The following is a 13,908-nucleotide window of genomic DNA, read 5'->3' as shown; positions in this document are numbered from 1 at the left end:
TAATAAAGACGTGCAAATCAAAACTACAATGCGGTACCACCACACAGCAGTCAGAATGGCCATCATTAAAAAGGCTACAAATAACAAATGCTGGAGAGGGTGTGGAGAAAAGGGAACCCTCCTACACTGTTGGTGGGAATGTGAGTTGGTGCAGCCACAGTGGAAAACAGTATGGAGGCTCCTCAGAAAACTACAAATAGAGTTACTATATGATCCAACAATCCCATTCCTAGGCATATATCCAAACAAAACTGTAATTCAAAAAGATACACGCAGGGCTTCCCTGGTGGCGCAACGGTTGAGAGTCTGCCTGCTGATGCAGGGGACGTGGGTTCATGCCCCAGTCTGGGAAGATCCCACATGCCGCAGAGCGGCTGGGCCCGTAAGCCATGGCCATTAAGCTGCGCGTCCGGAGCCTGTGCTCCACAATGGGAGAGGCCACAACAGTGAGAGGCCTGTGTACCGCAAAAAAAAAAAAAAAAAAGATACATGCACCCCAATGTTTACTGCAGTGCTAGTCACAATAGCCAAGACATGGAAACAACCTAAATGTCCATCAGCAGATGAATGGATAAAGAAGATGTGGTATGGGGCTTCCCTGGTGGCACAGTGGTTGAGAGTCCGCCTGCCGATGCAGGGGACACGGGTTTGTGCCCTGGTCCGGGAAGATCCCACATGCCACGGAGTCGCTGGGCTGGTGAGCCATGGCCTCTGAGCCTGCGCGTCCACGTACCGCAAAAAAAAAAAAAAAAAAAGAAGATGTGGTACATATATACATGGAATACTACTCGGCCATAAAAAAGAACGAAATAATGCTATTTGCAGCAACACGGATGCAACTAGAGATTATCATACTAAGTGAAGTAAGTCAGAAAGAGAAAGACAAATACCATATGGTATCACTTATATGTGAAATCTAATATATAACACAAATGAATCTATCTATGAAACAAACAGAATCAGGGACATAGAGAATAGACTGGTGGATGCCAAGGGGGAGGGGAGTGGGAGAGGGTTGGGTTAGAAGTTTGTGATTAGCAGATGCAAACTGGTATATATAGAATGGATAAACAATAAGGTCTGTATAACACAGGGAACTATATTCAATATCCTGTGATAAACCATAATGGAAAAGAATATGAAAAAGAATGTGTATGTATGTATAACTGAGTCACTTTGCTGTACAGCAGTAATTAACACAACATTGTAATTCAACTATACTTCAATAAAAAAATTTTTAAAAAAGATTGACAAACTCAAATGATATTCAAACACTTGGGATCCTTGTTCTTCTCTAAAAATATCAATAGAATTTTTTAATAACTACCATCTGTTGGGCAAATATTATGTGACAGATATAATGCTACAGACTCATTGTCTCATTTATTCTTCTCACAAGTCTATGCTTAGATGTTATTCTGATCAGAAAGGTTAACTAACTCGTCCAATCACTATCCTGCCTCAGGTTTGTCTGACTCTTAACTATTCTGCTATGTTGGCGTGCGTCCTGCTCCTATTCTGACGTCTGACACCAATGCCAAAAGGAACAGATGCTCTGAACAAAGACTGAAATTTGACCTTGATTAGGGTACCCGAAAAAAGACACAGCCTTGTTCTCAAAAAGGAAGATTTCCTCAAATAAAAGCTCGTTCACTTGACAAATATTCCTTGAATCCCTATTGTGTGCCTGCCTTTCTTCTGGGAGCTGATTATTAAAGTAAAATTGAGATGGCCGCTACTCACTGGGTAACTCAGCACTATACTAAGGATGATTGATGAAAAGGAGGGAACATGTAACTTATACTGTTCTCCTTAAGTATAGGAGGGAACTCAGCTTGAATCTAAATTTTGTTCACCACAGAAATCAGGTATGTTTATGGGCTTGGGAGGTAGAATACGGGATCCTTGGGCATGTAAGGAAATATACCATTAAAAGAAACTCATTCTAGGGACTTCCCTGGTGGCCCAGCGGCAAAGAATCCACCTTCCAGTGCAGGGGACTCAGGTTCGATCCCTGGTCGGGGAACTAAGATCCCACATGAAATGGGGCAAAGAAGCCCGCATGCCACAACTACTAAGCTCGCATGCCTCAATGAGAGAGAAGTCCGTGTGCCACAACTACAGAGAAGCCTGCGTGCCACGACAAAGAGCCCATGCCACAATGAAAGATCCCACATGCCACAACTAAGACCCGACACAGCCAAAAAGAAAAAAGGAAAGAAAGAAACTCATTCTAAGGGAAGAGAAGTGTGAGAACAATTTGGGCACCAGGACAGTGGACAAGGTCAAAGAAGGTTGGCCATCCAGATCACATGGATTGACGATGCAGTCCCAGAACCAGGGGCCCAAAGCAAAGGAGTGAACAAAACCCACAAGAGCTGAACCACCAGGTGCCAACCGTGGCAGTTCCATTCACAGGCAACAGGACCCACTGCCCATGGATCTTGCAGCAATGGGAAACTGCGCCCTCCAGGCAGACATCAGTGCCCTCAGCTTGGAGGTTGGGCAGCTTCAGGACAAACCTCGGCTCTGGCCTCATCTTTGAAAACCACCAACAGTGAAAGAACCAGCCGCTATCTTGGACGTTAACAGTGTGAAGAGACTTTCCCACAGAGGTCTGGAGGAGGAGAGGGCATAAACATGGGCGCCACAGGGCGGCCAAGGGACCTCTTTCCTGGAGCCTTCATGAGATCCCTGCCTGAGACTCCCAAGACCATCTGGAAGGAACTGGAGGGACCAGAGTTCCAACAGAGTGCTGGAGGTGGAGGCTGAGCATGGGAATTTAAGGGAGTGCTCATCGTCTGCCAATTTGTATTAAGCAGATTCGTAATACTGCAGTGTGAGAAGATTAATGAAGTCTCACTGTACATGCGAAATGTGAAATAACTCATCCATAACTTTTAAAATTCAAGAATCTCTTAATCCAACAGCTGCATGACCAAGTGAATTTCATATCGAATTTATCCTATTATCACATGGCACAGGCACCTTTTTTTTTTTTTAAGGGTTTGTTTATTTAATACATCTGAAAAGAATGCATATACAAAGAATTGAGACATGAGAAAGCATTGGTTCAACACTAATGACATCTAGAAGAATTCGGATTTGGGGAAGGTGGGGAAGATTACCTAACATTTTTAAGACTTGGACACTGCAACCAAGAAAAGTGTTAACAGGGATTTTATCAGCTTATGAAGAGTCTTCATAAGACCCTCCCCAGGATTCTTATTAAACTAGAGAGCCTCACCTGGCTGCTCTAGGGTTCCTCATATGCAAAACAGAAATAAGGGGATTCCCCTGACTGGTCCCCATGTGGTTAAATGTTCTCCCCACCCCGACCCTACCCCACCCCACCCCCAGCTTCTTAATGAAGCAGGTCTCTACCCTCGTAACTTGAAAGAGGATGTGAATCATCCCACAGACATCTGTCTTCTAGCACCACCCCTCGGATTTCCTCTATATGCCAGGTCTTCAGCTATGTTTTAGAACACTGTGTCATACACCCTTAAGCTGCACATCTATGCTCAGCATATTAAGACAATGATTGACAGGGAAAAATTGTTTTTTCATTACATACTCAATCCATTTGCTGTATTTCAAAAGGTGCAATACTTTTCTTCATTTATCAGTGAAAGAAGTTAGAAATTAACTTCAAAAAAAAATCAGCAAATGGCAAACAAATTTCCTTGAGAGTCAGTCACATATATAGTGCATCCTAGAAAAGAGGAGGGGCAAGACAGGTTCCACCCACTCTCATGAGTTTCATCAAATACTGGACCTACTCAAGGGTGGAGAGAAAAGGCAACTTTCATATAGGAGTATATTATTAAATGAGGCATTTACTATACTCCTTCCTAAGAGCACCAGGTGGGGAACACGTTTTCTAAACTAGATCTAGGAAGTGGGATGTGGAATCAATCCATCCTCCTCCCCTTAAGGGCTGTCCAATGGTTAATGAATTAAAAAAACATGACTAAATAAAAACAAATGCCACACACACTCCCCCACCCAGAAAAAGGAAAAAAAAAAAAAAAAAAAACCCAGAAACTAGATGTCCCAGATTACTCGCCAAAGTGGAACCCGGAAACAGCTTCAACAACCCAAATTAGTCTGCTACAGAGTCATCACAGCATGCCTTGCTTTTAAACAAAAAATAATAATTTTTTTGAAACAACAAAATAAAAACTAGTACTGATCACTTTTCTGACAATACATTATTACTCAAAATTAACTAGTATTGAGAAGGGGAAGGGGGCCATAGCTATGGGCCTTGTCTCACACGAGTCCATGTGGGTAGGTGCAGGGCATTTGTCATTATCACAAAAATGAATTTTAATTTTTAATCTTTAGTTTGATTTAAACATTGCTTTTAGTATGATATGGACACCAGCTGTGCAGAAAGGGCTCTGGAGAGACGTTCATAGCAGCACACACCTGCAGCTCTTCTTCAGCTCTGGAGGCTCCAGGGCAGCCAGGGTTGTTTCGTCAAAACACATTCTTCAGGCCTTTCTGTGTAAGTGCAGAACACTCCACATACTTGACGGCCTTCAGGTCACAGGCCAGTTTTTCAGCAGTCTCTGGGGTGATAGGCTTCTGTTTATTCTTAGCAAGTTTCTCAGTAGAGGGGTCATCTCTGAGATCAATTTGGGTCCCAACAAGCAAGAAAGGGGTCTTTGGACAGTGTTATCCCAGGCACCCACTTTTCTTAACATTTTCGAATGAGGATGGAGAGACCACTGAAAAACAGACTAGAAATACATCTGTTTGTGGATAACTCAGCAGTCGTAATCTGTCATAATCCTCTTGCCCCGCAGTATCAAAAAGTCCAAGAGTACGAGGCTGTCCACCAATCGTAATTGTGACTGCATAGTTGTCAAAAACAGTCGGTACATATGGACACCGCAGGTCTAACTCTTTATACCCCATGATCACTAAAATAATTCCAAAGCTTTTCGGAAAAAAAACAAACGGAACTTGCTGTAAGAGCCTATTTATCTCAATGACTGCATTTATCTTTGCCGTAAAAAAGCAAAACCAAAATTCCATTTTAACACAGAGTCTCTTGATTTCAGAAGACTGTCTTTACGAAAGGCTCATAAACTGCTTATGGCCATGGGCGACTTCTGAGTGGGTGGACAGAATGAAGCCCATAGACAGCTGAAAAAATGTGTGTCGTCTTTAATTTCTTTCATCAGTGTCTTATATAGTTTTCTGCATGCAGGTCTTTTGTCTCCCTGGGTAGGTTTATTCCTCGGCATTTTATTCTTTTTGTTGCAAATATCACTCATGATATACTAAAAGCAATGTTTAAATCAAACTAAAGATTAAAAAATTAAAATTCATTTTTGCAATAATGACAACTGCCCTGCACCTACCCACACGCACGCGTGTGAGACAAGGCCCATAGCTATGGCCCCCTTCCCCTTCTCAGTACTAGTTAATTTTGAGTAATAGTGTATGGTCAGAAAAGTGATCAGTACTAGTTTTTATTTTGTTGTTTCAAAAAAATTATTTTTTGTTTGAAAGCAAGGCATGCTTGTGATGACTCTGTAACAGACTAATTTGGGTTGTTGAAGCTGTTCCCGGGTTCCACTTTGGCGAGTAATCTGGGACATCTAGTTTCTGGGTTTTTTTTTTTTTTTTCCTTTTTCTGGGTGGGGGACTGTGTGTGGGATTTGTTTATTTAGTCATGTTTTTTTAATTCATTAACCATTGGACAGCCCTTAAGGGGAGGAGGATAGATTGATTCCACATCCCACTTCCTAGATCTAGTTTAGAAAACGTGTTCCCCACCTGGTGCTCTTAGGAAGGAGTATAGTAAATGCCTCATTGAATAATAGTAAGTCCGTGCGCCACAACTACTGAGCCTGCGCTCTAGAGCCCGCGAGCCACAACTACTGAAGCCCATGTGCCTAGAGCCCGTACTCCACAACGAGAAGCCACTGCAATGAGAAGCCCGCGCACCGCAAGTAAGAGCAGCCCCCACTCGCCGCAACTAGAGAAAGCCCGCGCACAGCAATGAAGACCCAACGCAGCCAAAAATAAATAGATTAATTAATTAAAAAATAATAATAATGGGCTCTGGTTCCACTCAAGCTGGAGTAAGGACACTCCACACCATCGAAGACTGGATGAAAAGAGCACAACCATTTTGGAGAAGGACTAGGGAATGGCCTTGGGCAAAACAGGCCTTGCAAGCTAAAGAACAAAGGCCCTGGAGGCCTGAGCCCCAGAGACAAAAACCAGGCTCCCGGGAATAGAAAATTACCTTTGTCTCTGTTGCACTAGCAAGTATACCTAGTTGCCATAAGACAAGAAGCTCAACTATAATTTTTTTTTTTTTTTTTTTGCGGTACGCGGGCCTCTCACTGTTGTGGCCTCTCCCGTTGCGGAGCACAGGCTCCGGACGCGCAGGCTCAGCGGCCATCATGGCTCATGGGCCCAGCCGCTCCGCGGCATATGGGATCTTCCCGGACCGGGACGAACCCGTGTCCCCTGCATCGGCAGGCGGACTCTCAACCACTGTGCCACCAGGGAAGCCCTCAACTATAAATTTTAACCTTATCTACTCCTGTGCTTTCTTGCAGAAAACTCTGAGGCACTCCTTTCCCCTCCCAGAAGCGCTCCCTATTCCCGATAGCCACTGTGGAGCCATCTGTTGCTGATCAAAAAGTTTAACGACTTCTCAAAACTATCAGTTATAATGAGACAAACCCTCCCTTTTGTTATAAAAGCAACTCGCCCCTTCTACTCCGGGAGCTGGCATTTTTTTCCTGCCTTCTCCCTTGTGCACAAGCTCTTTCTTTTAACAAAAAGCTTTGCTTGCCTAAGAGTCTTGTGGAAGCGATATTCATTTATATCTATGGTAATGCTGTCCAAGAATCTAGAAAGGGCCCGGTAACACATCTCTCCCTCTGATTGTAACAAAAAGCCCTAGACAAAATCCATAAAGCAACTACCAGATGACTCCGAAAGGTGGATGAATTAGCTTTCTTTTGCTGCTTAAACAAATTATCACAAATTTAGTGGTTTAAAATAACACAGATAAGTTCTCTTACGGTTCTAGAGGTCAGAAACGTAAAATGGGTCTGCAAGGCTGTGTTCCTTCCGGAGGCTCTAGAGAATCTTCTGTTTCCTTGTCTCCAGCTTCCAAAGGCTGCCTACCTTCCTTGACTCACAGCACTCCTAATTCTGCTTCTGTTACCACAGCTCCACTGCCTCTGACGCTCTTGCCTGTTTCTTATAAGGGCCCTTGTGATTTCATTGGCCCACCCAGATAATCCAGGTTAATCTCATCGCAAAATCATTAAGTTAATTAAGTTTGCAAAATCCCTTTTGCCAGGTAAGGTTATATAGTCACAGGTGCCAGGAATTTGAATATTGACATCTTTTTCTGTGGGGAGGCATTATTCTGCCTACTACAGTGAATAAAGAACAGCAGGACTGGGTAAGGAACCCAGGTCTTAAATGATGACCTGGAAGAGAGTTCCTAGGTTTTCTTCTCTCTGTATATCTCAGCTCAAGCTCGAGGGTAGGCCGCAACTCAGGAGAGAGGGAGAGGGCACAGACACAGGGAGCTCTAGGAAAAGCCTGCTTTCTCCAGCCATGGGTGAAGTTGGGGGTGGGGGGGGGGCGTGTATGGTGGGGCTGTCCTGCAGGACAGAGCACTTGGGACTTTTCCTACTCTATGTCAGGGGAGAACCAGCCATGAAGCAGCATCAGGAAATCTCCAAATTTCTAAACATAAATGTTTTTTTGGAGTCCAGCATCAAATCAATCAAAAACAACACCGATAGATAAGAGAACACCATTGAGTCCTATAGCAATGGTCTTAGAGGACCAACATAAATTGTTGGGATATCACGGGTGGATAAAAATCGAGTTCTAAGAAGGCTCTTGGGAAATTAAAAACAAGAAAGAAAAGGAAAGACTCTTCAGGCTGAAAACAAGGATCACTCATGGAAAATACAGAGCAATATCACTCATGAATTTCAGATACAGGCAGAAAATGAATATTTAACAATTATACAGGAGACAAAATAGAATTAGGCAGTAGCTGAATAAGATGCTGAAAACAGAACCCCTAGTCAGCTAAAGTCTTGCCCATTTCCTTAGAATTTTTCAAGAAAAATTTTCAAGTAACCAACAACTGCACAATTTCAGGCTCCTTTTGAAACAGGAGGGAAGGGGGCAGGGCACAACCCTTAAAGAATGACATAGCCATTGAGGATATGACATAACTGGTTAGAACTAACTAGGTCCAAGATGGTGAAAGATTCGACTTCCAGTAGACCTGGAGCCTCATTATACGCTCATTGTAATACATTAGCTAAAAGACACACCCACAGCTGCCATGACAGTTGCAAGGCCAACCATAAAAGGGCAAAAAGTGGGCAGTGGCCCAATTCCTTGAAACCCCAACCCTTCTCCAAAATGGTTGGAATAATCTTCCCACTCATTAGCCTATGAAATTACCCAGCCCCTAAAAACTAAACACCCCGTATTTTGGAGGCTGTCGCTTTCTGAGATGGCCCACACTGTCTGTGGAATGTGTTTCTCCCAGGGTCACTCTTGCCTTTTGAGATGGACCACATTCTATGGAATGTGTATCTCTCTAAATAAATCTACTTACCTATCACTTTGCCACTGGCTGAATTCCTTCTAAGTTGAAATATAAAGAACCTGAGCTTCATTAAGTCCTGAGACCAGGTGTGTGATTTCAATTAAAAGACAGTGGGTTCAAGACCCAGTCTGGGTTTTGGCTGGGTTCAAGTCCCATCCAAGTTGTGCGGTTTCACTTTCACAGTCATAAATCAAACCAGAGAACATTCCAAAAACCACTTAAACCAGTTATCTGTTCCAGGAAGGAGTAACACTTAACTGACTCAAAAGGAAATTTTAAAGGCATTTTGGAAGGTCAAGATATGACTTCAAACAATGACAAATGTGAGGGAATGATGTTCATTTGATGGAAGTATTATTTCAGTATGAAAAGTCTAACTTAGAAAAAATAGCCCCCCAAAGTTAACTAGCAGGACACTGGTTGTTCCCTAATAAATAAGCTAAAATAGAGGTTTACTATCATACTTTCTATTGGCATGTCACTTTGCAATCTCCTGCCAAATCTGGCAGTGATTTTGTTTCACACATTGTTAAAAAAATACTGATCCTCCCAAAACCTTGGTAATTTCTCCAAAACAGTGTTCTCATCACTGGCTCCACATTAGGACTTACTAGGGGTTTTAAAAAAGACCCAGGCCCAGGCCAATCCTAGGCCAATTGAGTAAGAACTTGTTGAGGGCTGAGCTGAGGCACTAGCATTTTCCACATCACCTCAGGTGATTCTAATGTGTAGCCTGGGTTGCGATCCACTGTCACAAAGGAGCCCCACTCCACCTGTGTGACTAGAGCCAACTCACGTCTTGTTTCAATTAAAATATACTGAAAAGTAACCCTGTCATCCCTTCCCCCCAAAATACCATATTTAGATTTTCCCTTGTATTCTCATGGCTGCTTCATTTTAGATAACGGCAACAAGAAAAATATTTTCCCAAAATAGTTCCCTTTCACAGTTTTGCAGTTTCTGGTTTGGGCACTGTCTTCACTAAATAAGAACGGATTTGGGACTTCCCTGGCAGTCTAGTGGTTAAGACTCCGAGCTTCCACTGCAGGGGTATGGCCCAAAAAAGGGCTTCCCTGGTGGCACAGTGGTTGAGAGTCCGCCTGCCAATGCAGGCGACACGGGTTCGTGCCCCGGTCCGGGAAGATCCCACATGCCGCGGAGCGGCCGGGCCCGTGAGCCATGGCCGCTGAGCCTGCGCGTCCGGAGCCTGTGCTCCGCAACGGGAGAGGCCACAACAGTGAGAGGCCCGCGTACCGCCAAAAAAAAAAAAAAAGGATTTGTCTTTGGCAAGAGAAAGGAGAGTGTTGATTAGTTCCCCTTCACTTACCTTCTATGTCCATCTCCAAAGATCCTCTGCCTCACGTAAGGATGCAAGCCTGTTGGTGTTTCCAGAATCATTTCTGTAGGGAAACCCAAGTAATAAGTAGGGGCTGCCTCTGTCATCTTACTCTGCTAGACGAGAATCTCACTGAAACATAAAAGAAAAATAACTGCTCGTGTTGATAACGCCTTTTGATCATTCCCACTCATTGGGAGTCTTGCTATTTGAAAGTAGTCTCTTTCCTCTCTAAGCATCACGGTGGTGGTTACAGGGGGAGTGGAGGATGTTAGATGTCCATGCACCTTCTTTATTGACTGTTGAATAATTCTGGATGAACTTGTAAACCTGATTCACTCAGAAACTATGAAGATAACTTGATTCAAATCCCAAACTAATCCCCTGTGTCTTTGCTACATGATGAAATGAAAAGCTGCAAAGAGGCATCTGTAAAAGAGACAATGGTGCATAACATATTCAAAAGTTACACATGACTGTCTGTTACGTTATATTAAGTTGATTAGTCTAATTTTATTATTTTTAATAATTTTTATTGGAGTATAGTTGATTTACAATGTTGTGTTTATTTCAGGTGTACAGCAAAGCAAATCAGTTATACATATACATATATCCACTCTTTTTTAGATTCTTTTCCCATATAGGTCATTATAGAGTATCGAGTAGAGTTCCCTGTGCTATAATTAGATCCTTATTAGTTATCTATTTTATACGTGGTATTGTGTATGTATCGATCCCAACCTCCCAATTTATCCCTCACCCCTACTGATTAATCTAAATTTAATACTTTTCCTTCTCTTCAACCTAATCATGAATCAGAGGTTTTCAGTAATTCTCAGAGCAAGAAGAATTTCCATATTCAAAATGACATACTTGAAATGTTGGAAATGTTTAGACTATTAAGGGATTAACTAAATGAGCACTATTTGCTTGTTAAAGTGCATAATGTAAAATGAATATTACTTTCAAATATTCAAGTGAAAGACATAAAATGCTGAACATAATTACAGTCAAGTTCTGAAATCTATATTCATGGCAAAGAAAAGGTGACCTGAATAAACGGAAAGTTAGAACATGTTTCTGGAAGGGAAGACAAGTGTCAATTCTTCTAAAATTAAAATACAAACGCCATTCCAATCAGCGTGAATATCAGAATTTTTTAAAGGGTAAAATTATTTTAAAGCTTATATAGAAGAATAAATGTAACAAAATAAAACCAAGGAAAAATAAAAGAAAAATTCTGAGGGGAGTAATTTATCTTCCCAGATATTAAGACTTACTGTAAAACCTGCTGTACAGTATCTGCATAGGAGGAGACAAATTCATGGTAGAACAAAGAATGCAGAATTCAGAAACAGATTCAAGTAAATACAGAAACTTAATTTACAAGGGTGGTATTTCAATTTATTTTTAAACGAGTTGTATTACGTTAAATGGTTTTCCATCTGAAAAAAAACACCATAGCTCTACCTCCTACTATATATTTTTAAATTCCAGACGAAGATTACAGTTTTAAGTGTAAAAATAAAACAATAAAAATATTAGAAGGCGGGCTTCCCTGGTGGCGCAGTGGTTGAGAGTCCACCTGCCGATGCAGGGGACACGGGTTCGTGCCCCGGTCCGGGAAGATCCCACATGCCGCGGAGCGGCTGGGCCCGTGAGCCATGGCCGCTGAGCCTGCGCGTCCAGAGCCTGTGCTCCGCAACGGGAGAGGCCACAACAGTGAGAGGCCCGCGTACCGCAAAACAAAAATAATAATAATAAATAAAGTATATATATATATATATATATATATATATATATTAGAAGAAAAGTTAAGACAGTAAATGGATAAACTTAGAATGTGAGTGTCATCCCTAAGCAAGACTCTAGTCCCAATAAAAGCTACATTACATCTTACCTGGATTACAGCAATAAACTCTTAACTACTCTGTTTGCATTCACTCAAGTTCCTCTATAATACATTCCCCAAGCAGGGTGATCTTTGGAAAACAAAATCTGTACAGGTAGACATGGTTGGACTTCTTGTAGCTATGTCCTCCTTTTTCATCCTTAAAGTTGTTTATATGTGCTTTTTCTCTTTTTTTGTTTTCTTGATCAACTTTTGGTCTTTGTTGAGTTTTTTAAATTGTGTCTGTTTTCTATTCCATTTATTGTTATTTCTTTCTTTATCCTTTTTTTAGAAAAGGTTTTATTGCTATATTTGGACACCACACATATTTATAAGCTTTTCTTCTTTTCCAATGTAAACATGTAAGACTATAAATTTCCCTTATAGTACCACTTAACCTGCAAGTTTTGATATGCAGTATTGTCATTATTAAATCTCCATCATGATTTCTTTTCTTACTCATGATCATTTAGACATGTGTTTGTTAATTTCCAAACATATGGCATTTTCAAGATAGTTCTTTTTTTTTTAAATATTTATTTATTTGGCTGCGCCAGGTCTTAGTTGCGGCACATGGGATCTTTAGTTGTGGCACGCGGGATCTTTTTTAGTTGCAGCATGTGGCATCTTTAGTTGCGACCTGCAGAGTCTTAGTTGCAGCATGCAAGCAGGATCTAGTTCCCTGACCAGGGATCAAACCCAGGCCCCTGCATTGGGAGCTCAGAGTCTTAACCACTGGACCACCAGGGAAGTCCCCTCAAGATAGTTCTTACTGAAGAGTACATAAGTACCAGAAGTACAGAAATCATAAGTACATACTTCACTGAACTCCCACAAAATGAATTTACCCATGTACTCATTCTCAGAACAAGATAAAGAATATTATTAGTCCTGGATGCCCCCAGTATGTCCACTCCAAGTCATCACCTTCCCCGAAGCTAACTAATCATCCTTACTTCTATTACCATCAGTCAGTTCTGTCCATTGGGGGATTTTATATATATATATAAAAAAATACAGAATGTTCTTTTTTGTATCTAGTATCTTTCATTCTTCCCCATAGTTGTGTGAGATTCATCCATTTTGTTGCAAGTGTATACAACTTTTGATGGACATTTGGGCTATTTTCAGTGTTTGATTCTGATGAATAATGCTATTACTGACATTTTGTAGGAATTTCTTTTGGGAATGGAATTGTGTGTTATAGCTATGCCTATGTTCAGCTTTAGTAGATACTACCAAGTTTCCAGTGTGGTTGTACTGAGATACATGACCACCAGTAGAGAAAAAGAGTTTTTGGTACTCCACATCATGGCCAACACTTAGCAAGATCAGTTTTCCTAGTGCTAGGATTTGGGGAGTACAGAGGAGGCTTCTCATTGTGTCTTAAATGTGCATTTCCCTGAAGAACTAATGAGCGAAGCACCTTTTCATATGTTTATCGGCAACTCAGAAATCCTTTTTTATGAAGTATCTGTTCAAGTCTTTTGCCCACTTTTAAAAGTTGAGATGTCTGTATTTCTCTCACTGATAAACTGAATATCAGTCCTTTGTTCAATATATGTGTTGAAAATTTTCTTCTTATATTATGTGTCTTGCCTTTTCACTCTATTAATGTTATGTTTTCATGATTAAAGGTGTTTAGATACGGAGCAACAAAACTAATACACTGGCAATGGGGAGTGAATATTAGAACAACAACTTTGGAATATAGTATGGTATTACCTTGTAAAGTTGAAGATAATCACCATAACCCAGTTTCTTTCCTTCCAGGTATCTGGCCTAGAGAATCTCTGGCACAAATGCACACAGAAATTGGATAGCAATACTATAAAAAGGTAAAAATGACAAATGTCCATTGACAGTAAAATAAACAAATTCTAGTATATACACACAATGGAACACTATACAGCATCAAAAATTAAATAAAATACATCTACTTGGATGAATCACAAAATTATAATGTTAAGTATAAAAATCGATTCTCAGAAGTCTACATGCAAACTACACAAATACATTTGAAACTACATAAATGCCGAAGTCATACAAAGTTTGACA

General features: G+C 41.2%; 1 pseudogene; it reads right to left on the bottom strand.

Moving 5' to 3' along the window:
* Window positions 1–4,418: 4,418 nt before the first annotated feature.
* Window positions 4,419–4,926, bottom strand: LOC115850882 (cell division control protein 42 homolog pseudogene; annotated as a pseudogene).
* Between the last annotated feature and the right edge of the window lie 8,982 nt (window positions 4,927–13,908).

The sequence above is a fragment of the Globicephala melas genome, chromosome X, assembly GCF_963455315.2.
Source record: "Globicephala melas chromosome X, mGloMel1.2, whole genome shotgun sequence".
NCBI classification, from domain to species: domain Eukaryota; kingdom Metazoa; phylum Chordata; class Mammalia; order Artiodactyla; family Delphinidae; genus Globicephala; species Globicephala melas.
The sequence above is the reverse complement of the archived record's forward strand: the minus strand, read 5'-3'. Positions and strand labels throughout refer to the sequence as shown.